The sequence below is a fragment of the Phacochoerus africanus genome, chromosome 14 (genome assembly GCF_016906955.1).
Source record: "Phacochoerus africanus isolate WHEZ1 chromosome 14, ROS_Pafr_v1, whole genome shotgun sequence".
In the NCBI taxonomy this organism is placed as follows: domain Eukaryota; kingdom Metazoa; phylum Chordata; class Mammalia; order Artiodactyla; family Suidae; genus Phacochoerus; species Phacochoerus africanus.
This window is the reverse complement of record NC_062557.1, coordinates 49,057,307-49,065,787: the sequence shown is the minus strand read 5'-3', so window position 1 is coordinate 49,065,787 and position 8,481 is coordinate 49,057,307. Positions and strand designations below refer to the sequence as shown.

Sequence of the window (8,481 nt, the reverse complement as noted above, 5' to 3'; positions counted from 1 at the left end):
TAGTCTCTGCCTTGGGAATTTATGTATGCTGCGGGCACAGCCAAAAAAAAAAAAAATTGTGAGGCAAGACACATAAGTCAGGACAAGATTAAGAAATCTCAGTGCAAGATTTAGAAAACTCACGATGGTACAACCACTATGGAAAACAGTATGGAGGTTCCTCAGAAAACGAAAATGTAGAACAACCATATGATCCAGCAATCCCATTCCTGGACATATATCCGGACAAAATTTTCACTGAAAAAGATACATGCACCCTAACGTTCAAAGCTCTATTCACAATAGCTAAGACATGGAAACAGCCTAAATGTCCATCTACAGATGAATGGATTAAGAAGGTGGGGTACCTATGCACGGTGGGAAACTACTCAGCCGTGAAAAAGAATGAAGTAATGCCATCTGTAGCAACATGGATACAACGAGAGAGTCTCATACCAGGTAAAGTAAGTCAGAGAGAGAAAGACGAATACCATACAATATCACTTCTACGTGGAATCTAAAATACGGCACAGGCGTTCCCGTTGTGGCTCAGTGGAAACAACTCTGACTAGTATCCATGAGGACGCAGGTATGATCCCTGGCCTCACTCAGTGGGTTAAGGATCCAGCATTGCCGTGAGCTGTGGTGTCGGTCATAGACGCAGCTTGGATTCCTCATTGCTGTGGCTGTGGTGTAGGCTGGCAGCAGTAGCTCCGATTTGACGCCCCCAGCTTGGGAACCTCCATATGCTGTGGGCGTGGCCCTAAAAAGCCAAAAAAAAAAAAAAAAAGGCACCAATGAACCTATCTACAGAACAGAAACAGACTCACAGACATGGAAAACATACTTGTGGTTGCCAAGGGGAGGAGGAGGGAGTGGGATGGACGGGGAGTGTGGGGTGGGTAGATGCTGACTATTACATTTAGAATGGATGAGCAAAGAGGTCCTACTGTATAGCACAGGAAACTATACCCAATCTCCTGGGAGAGACCATGATGGGAGATAATAGGAAAAAAAGAATATATATATATATATATGGGGGTCACTTTGCTGTACAGCAGAAATTGGCACCACATTGTAACTCAACTCTTCTTTAAAAAAAAAACAAAACTAACCACAACAGCATAAAAAAAACTCAGGACAAGACTAGCGGTGTTGTTCCTGTCCTTGGGTGAGTCACAGGCATCTGCAGTGGGGCCTTCAGCACCCTCCCCGGGGCTGGGACCAGCACCTCTTGCTTCCTTCCCATCTGGTTCCTCTGGAGGCGCCAGGCTGACAGTTCCCAACTTTGGTAATTAGGCTTTTTTCAGCACATCGGAGTTTGCTGGTCCCTCGTTGTGCTAGAAAGTCTGGCTTCAAAGATGATAGGCTGGGGTCCCAAGTGGTTGAAGAAAATAGAGTCGGTTCCTATTGCCAGCGTCAAGGGCTCAGTTGATGTCCGCGTGCCCCGTGGCGGTAACACATACACACCGAGAGAAAGCACCGTGGTCGTTAGTGATGTGAGCAGTTTCGGCCTGGGTCACACCAGACGTGGCCCGCCACCTGCTCTGGGACCTCCGGCACCTTCCTGTGCTGCCTCTCGCCCCCATCTGACCTGAGCGTGGAGAGGCACCTCCCCCAGGAGTCATCATTAAAAAATGAATCTACTTACAAGGAGTTCTAATGGGTACATCATTACATAGATCCAAGAACACCGTGTTTCAAATTATGGCCCGGAAACCACACTGATGGTGGTGACGCCCAGCCCTGAGGTCTTGTCCCAACACCATTTTATGAGCCTTAGTGGAACCACTCAGCGCAGGTGCTGTTTCGATAAAGCCAGGCCAGCATGCACCTTTGGGAGCAGCACAGAACGACGCTTGGCGAAGGGAAATGGAGGGGGCCAGAGTCTATCTCGTCCTGGAGCTATTAAAACCTGCAAAGCCCGATGCAAACAGCAGAGAAGTTCAAGCTCAAGTTTTTTAGGAGGCGCCAAGTGAGAGCAGCACAGCTGTCAGTACTTGGCAGGGTATCTAGCCTGTGCCTCGCATGGCTCAACTGTAAAGTGGGGACAAAATCGTACTCACCTGTGAAACTCTGAGAGGGTCTGATGAGCTAGAGCCTCTAAAGTGCTTATCCCAGAACCTGTCTCTCTGCCTGCCATTGCGGTGGTCACTGGGGTCAAAGGTACCACGCGTCCCAGGAAGGCAGAGTTTGGAGGAGGTGGCATCTGAATGATAGAATCTCAGCATCCATAGGTCTCACCAGCCCCCTGGGCCGTCGTGATGAGTTAAGTGGCATGGATGTTGGGCAGATGGAAGGCAGGGGAAGGCCTGGAGGCCGGCACCGTGAGAGCGGCAGGGGAGCAGATGTGTCTAGGGGACAGGAGAGGGTGGGCCAGTGGGAGAGGGGACTGGGGCTGGGGTCTCAGGGCGCCGAGTGCAGCGGTGGGGCCTGGATTGATAAGGAGGCATGATCGGGACCATGGATTGGGAGGTGGTAGGTGGGGGAGGCCCTTCTGGGGCTTCCCGCGAGAAGGAAGGGCTGCCGGCTGCAGTGGAGGATGAATATGAACCACAGAAATGTAGCCCAGAGAGCGAGGACAGAGAAGGCGAGGGCGAAGAGGACAAAGCACACCCGCCTTGGGGACCAGAAGAAGGATGGTGCCTTTACAGGCGGGAATGTTGGGGGGCGGTGGAGCGTGGAGGGGAAAGAAGTCCATCCTGGGAGGTGCTAAGGGAAAGGGTTTGTTGTCTTTAACTGGAGGTTTCGGGAGGCGGGGATGGAGCGCCAGCAAGAGGGCTGGCTGGATACCCGGGGAGTGGAGTCACTGGCTTGGGAAGGTCAGATGCTTCTCAGGGGTGGGGGGGTCTCAGAGCGGGGAAGGTGGGAGTAAGGGTCCCGAGGAGCCTCTGCGTGTAGGGGAAGGGCTTGGCGAGGAGAGGCAGCCAAGGAGACTGAGAGGCGCTGTCAGGGAAGGAGGACAAGGGCCAGGCGTGTCCCCTGCAGCGCTCAGAGCATGCGCAATACCACGTAGCTTCTGGGATGCCAGCCCCCAACAGCTCAGTTACAAAAGGGGACACGTTTAGTGATGGGTGTTGACCTCACCAGAGGCCGAAATCACCTAGGAGGCTAAGGTGACAGTCCTGGCGGAGAAGTGACTCTTCCCTTTCCCAGACCTTGCTTCTGGGCTGGCCAGTTCTCTCAGCCTTTCTCAGATGTCCTCCACGCATGCCTGGGGGCTGCCCACGGCTGAGACCCGGGCCTGGCCCAGGCAGTATCTGGCACAGCATGTCGCAGTCTCTGTACTGAGGTGTATTTAATGCTTCTGAACTATACACCTAAAAGTGGTTAAAATAGTAACCCCCCCCCCCCCCCCGCTTTGTTTTTTGGCTTCCCTGCGGCACATGGAGTTCCCCAGCCAGGGTTTAGATTCAAGCCACGGTTGCGACCTAAGCTGCAGCTGCGACAACCCTGGATCCTTCATCCCCTGTGCCTGGGCCAGAGCTCGAACCTGTGTCCCAGCACTGCTAAGACACAGTCAGTCCCATTGTGCCCATTGCAGGAATTCCTAAAATGGTCAGTTTTATGTTATACGTATTTTGCTACAATTAAAAAAAAAAAAGAATGAATTTCAAGCTCTCTCTCTTTTTTTTTTTTTTTGACTGACCCCTTAGTATGCAGAAGTTCATGGGCCAGGGATCAAACCCATGCCACAGCAGTGACCCAAGCCAGAGCAGTGACAACACCGAGTCCTCAACCTGCTAGGCTAGCCGAAAACTCCCCAAGGTTCATTTTAATTGAAGCTAAAATGGCACCTATCAAATGGCTCATGGATAAAAAGGTGTCCACGCAGGGGACAGGGTGTGCCATGGTGGGATGGGCCCAGCTTCCACGCCAGACCATCAGTGTGACCCAGACAATCATCTAATTGCTGAGTGTCACAGATTTCCCATCTGGAAAGTGGGTACAACAGTCGCTGCCCTCCTACCGCACCGGGTTGCTGTGTGGCCGGAGAGTGGGGTGGTGACATCTCTGTGTAAACTCTAGAAAGTCATTCAGGGTGCATGCAGTGTCTGCACTTTAATGCCTGACTCAGGGGCCAGCTCCCCCAAGCTTCTCCAGGCAGAGCTGTGGTGGGCCTTTCTGGCACGTGGCTGCTCATTTCAGGCTATGTCTGTCCCACGGCTTCTTGGAGTCCTACAGGGTTCCCATGGGAAGCTTCTAGGGCCGTTTCTGAGGGCACTTTGGGCTACAGCCTGTAGGTACTCCCCGAAAGACCCTGAGACTTCTCTTAGCCAGATTCTGGGAGGGAATTAAGCCCTGGTGGATGTGATGAATTAACTTTTCCCCTCTCGCTTTAGGATCACCATAGGAAAATCGAGAAAAGAAAGTCCTCGCCATTTTCCGTGTTCTCTGGTTCCATGGGGAACCCCAGGTGAGACAGGCTGGCACCTGGCAGACCCACAAGTGCCCCCACCACCGTCCTTAGCCCAGATTTGGGCACACAGGGAATGAGAGGCCCAGGAGAGGCAGGGACTGGTTCTAGGCCACAAAGAGTTGGTGGCAAAGCCAGCACTCAAAGCCAGGAGGTCCCTAAAAGCCAGGCCAGGACTACGTGCTGGTAACACAACTCTTCACATTCCTTCTGCATTTTGAAAACGGAGGGGAGCAAGGCTAGGGCTCTGGTTGTGAAAGTGCATTTGATGACCTGTTTCCCCAGACCACCCTGTCCTGCAAGAGGGGTGGGTTTGGGAGGCCTGAGCAGCGCCACGCTTACTTGCGAGAGCTGCGGTCACCAGCTCTGGCTGGTTCTCGGCGGCATGTGGCTAAGTGCACTGCGGCCCTGGCATGGTTGGAGGAGGGGCAGCGGCTAAGTGGTTTCTGAAAAAGGGCAAAAATGATGGGAAAGGCTTTGGGATCCTCTGGGAATCAGAGCCTCGGCAACAGCAGCTGCTACCGTTGCTGGAACCATTTTCCTTGAGTGCCAGAGCGAGCCTCCAGCCCGTCCCTGCCAGCGTGGAGCCGGGGAGGGGCCGAGGACCCTCACAGAGGCAGGGGAGGCACCTCTTCTCTTCATACCGGATCAACGCTCCCTTCAAGTAGAACAGCCTTGGAGCTCATCGCACCTGCTGGGTCTGGGGTGTGCCTGCGTCTAGCTGGTGAGTTCCTTCTGTGGCTGGATGGCCAAGGCAGATGTTCACTTTTGGAAATGGCAGAGTGAGCTGTCAAAAGCTGGATCCTGCCTCTTTCCAGCTATGTGACTACAGGCTGTTCAGCTGGTCTCCTGGCGGCTCAGTTACCTCCTCTGAAAACTGGGGGGAGTGACAGTGGCTGCCTCAAAGGCCGTGGTGAGGCTTAAGTGGTGCTATAGCTGTGGTACATTAGCCTGGCTAATCGGAAGTGCTTGGTAAGTGATAGTGGCGGTTGCTGTTATCGATGTGTATTATCTGCACCACAGTCATCCTGGGGCGAAGGGGCTGTAGCTGCTGCAGAGGCAGGTGGTTTGTGGCTGGAGGATTCCGTGCGTTGTCCTCTGCTGAGTGAAGGCGTGCGGGGCTGGAAGGGAGGAGCCCCAGGTCCTTGTCCAGGCTCCACTCTCTGTTTTCAGTAGGGTTCCTCTGGCTCTTCATCCACGGGTTGGGAAGTGCCCAGCTCTCCATCCCTCTTTAGGAGATGCTCAGGTAGGATGAGTGGACAACCTTGATCATGGCTGGGGGCTAGACCAGCATCCAAACGCCTGCAGGGAGGCTGGATGCAGACAGATGCTTTGGGCAGAGAGGGGAGTGTGAGAGCTGCACCCCAGGATGTCTCACCTGGACTGGGGAGAGGAGAAGGGAGGCTTCTCTCAGGTGCTGGGCAGTGCTCTTTCTGGCCTTGGCAATGAGAAAGACCCAGAGGCCAAACCAGGTCTTTGCTGGGCAGGGTCATTTTCTCAAGACCATCCTTCAGTCCAGATTGGTGTGTTTGCAAATCTTGTGTAAAACAGAACCACCCCCTCTATCAGACACCCCAAATCACGGTTGTAAATCCCCCCATCTTTGTAGAATGTTTGACTGTGACAGGTGTATTGCTGTGGGGCTCACAAAGCTGGGTATACCCCAGGCCTGGCAGCGTGGACTCTCCTGCCCATGTTCATCCTCTCAGACTAGGGCAAATGGCCTCTCTGTCCCTGTCTTGCCCTCTGTCATGGGAGAAGCTTGGTTTCCAGTAGGGGATATAAGGAAGCAGGTGCAAGAGCTGCAGGGCAGAGTTGAGGTTTGTTGACTGACTAACTGATAGCACTGAGTGGGCTGCTTCATGCTTACTGCGTTTGGTTAGATTTGGACCAGTCAGAGTGTAGCCAAAACTGGCCTCTGTACACCAGCACCAATGAAGTCTTGGAGATAGATTTTGAGGCGAAGCAGAAAGAACAGTTTCATTGCTTCGCCAGGTAAAGGAGGCTCCAGCAGGCTAACACCTCAAAACTGTGTCCTCCCTGGGGAGGGGGTAGCAAGGGGTCTTATGGGTTTATCTTGAAAGACAGGGTTGTTGATTACGGCGTCCTCGTTCTTCTCCCTCCATAGTTCATTTCAGAGCCTCAAGGTCAGTGTCAGGTGGTTTGGCCAAGGTTTCTGGTGGTCTTCAGGGTTATGACTCCTTGACCTTCTCTCTGGAATGGAGATTGCTTATGAAGGGAAGGGGTGATAGCGGATGTTCCAATGACAAAACACCAGGTGCAGTAGAACTCCAACTAGAAAGTAAGCAGGAGTGATAAGTTCGTGGGCCGAGGTAGGACATAACATCACGGAGACTGTTTTAACTCGTTTTTAGCTGTAAGAGGATTTCTTCATCATTAACTCTTGAGTCAGCCTTTTTTTTTTTTTTTTTTTTGGTCTTTTTGCCATTTTTTGGGCCGCTCCCTTGGCATATGGAGGTTCCCAGGCTAGGGGTTGAATCGGAGCTGTAGCCACCGACCTACACCAGAGCCACAGCAGCGCGGGATCCGAGCCGCGTCTGCAACCTACACCACAGCTCACGGCAACGCCAGATCATTGACTCACTGAGCAAGGGCAGGGACCGAACCCACAACCTCATGGTTCCTAGTCGGATTCGTGAACCACTGAGCCACGACGGGAACTCCTTGAGTCAGCCTTTTGAGACTTAGGGGAGGCCTGGGAGGCTAAAGGAAAAGTCTTTTACTTCAAAACACAAGGACTCAGGGGCTGGTACACAGTTTCAAGAGAAAGAAGCACAACTGCTCAAAAAGAACCTCACTGAAATGTTCTCGGAGGTGCCTGCTAATAGGCGCTTTCTTGTCAGGCTGTTAGGAGCTGCTAGTTGGGGAGCAGGTTTATTCTTGGTGTTGTAACCAGCCTTATCCAAGGGGAGATATTCCTGGGAAAGCCAGGCCTGGCATATGGCATGGGCCTAATTTGTCTTTGTTTGGGGGTCTGGAGCTTCCTGGAACGCTTGTTTTGAGCAGAGGCTCCTACAGGGTTGGGGCTTTTGAGTGGAAGCGCGTTGTTCCCACCTGCCTGGCCCCAAGACTGGGAGTACCTGGTCTAAGGGGCCCCCAGGTCTTGGTGTAAGATCTGGGGCTGAGTTTTAGGGCTGGGAAAGAGCCCCGAGCCTCGCAGAGGAGTGGTGGAGTGCCGGGGAGGCTCTGGGGCCAGGCTGCTCGGGCTCCACTCCAGGTTCCACCTCTTAGAGATGTGAGAATAAAGCGAGTGAGGGCATGAGAGCTTTCCTTTGCACAGCATGTGCTCAAATACTTCAATTACGCTCATGCTCTTTGGTCTCCTGTGCCTTTTATTTATTTATTTTTTTGTCTTTTGAGGGCCACACCCACGACACGTGGAGGTTCCCAGGCTAGAGGTCGAATGGGAGCTGTAGCCACCAGCCTATACCACAGCCACAGCAATGCGGGATCCGAGCCACGTCTGGGATTTACACCATAGCTCACAGCAATGCCGGATCCTTAACCCACTGAGCAAGGCCAGGGATCGAACTCGCAACCTCATGGTTCCTAGTTGGGTTCGTTAACCACTGAGCCACCACGGGCCCTCCCTCCTGTGCCTTTTAAATGCTGATAGGCTCCCTGTAATATGAACAGGCCTTGATGGGGAAGTTATCTTCTGGGAGCACAGACTAGCATCTGGGTCCCTGCTTCTGAAGCATCTTATGGCTTTCTGTCATTCAAGCAGTAATGTCCACAGCCTGTCCCTTGGCATTCCAGGATGACAGCCATGTGATTCTGGCCCCACTGTCTGTCTTCCAGGCCCACTGGCTTCCTCTCCATCAGCTACGCTGGGGACCCCCATCCTCTCCCCCAGCCCCAGCCCAGCCTTGCCCCTTCCAGGCCCAGGTCATCTGTCACCTCCTCTGCGAAGCCTTCATCAGTGCGCCGGACTCTCCCGTGGTTCCCCTGCCTCTGCCAGCACCTGGTTTCTGTCTCAGATGGGGTCTCCGTCCTCTCTGCGCCCCCAGCACAGGGCCCGGCACCCAGTAGTGTCCGTGGATGGGTGTTGAGTAATGGGATGC

At 53.3% G+C, this 8,481-nt stretch overlaps 1 protein-coding gene across 1 annotated transcript in view; it reads left to right on the top strand.

The window, feature by feature from the left end:
- The first annotated feature begins 4,982 nt into the window (after window positions 1–4,982).
- TRPV1 (transient receptor potential cation channel subfamily V member 1) overlaps window positions 4,983–8,481 on the top strand; it is a 29,763-nt gene continuing 26,264 nt past the window's right edge. Inside the window, exon 1 of the mRNA XM_047757592.1 lies at window positions 4,983–5,120. The gene's annotated coding sequence lies outside the window, so the exon portion shown is untranslated. The remainder of the gene's footprint in view (window positions 5,121–8,481) is intronic.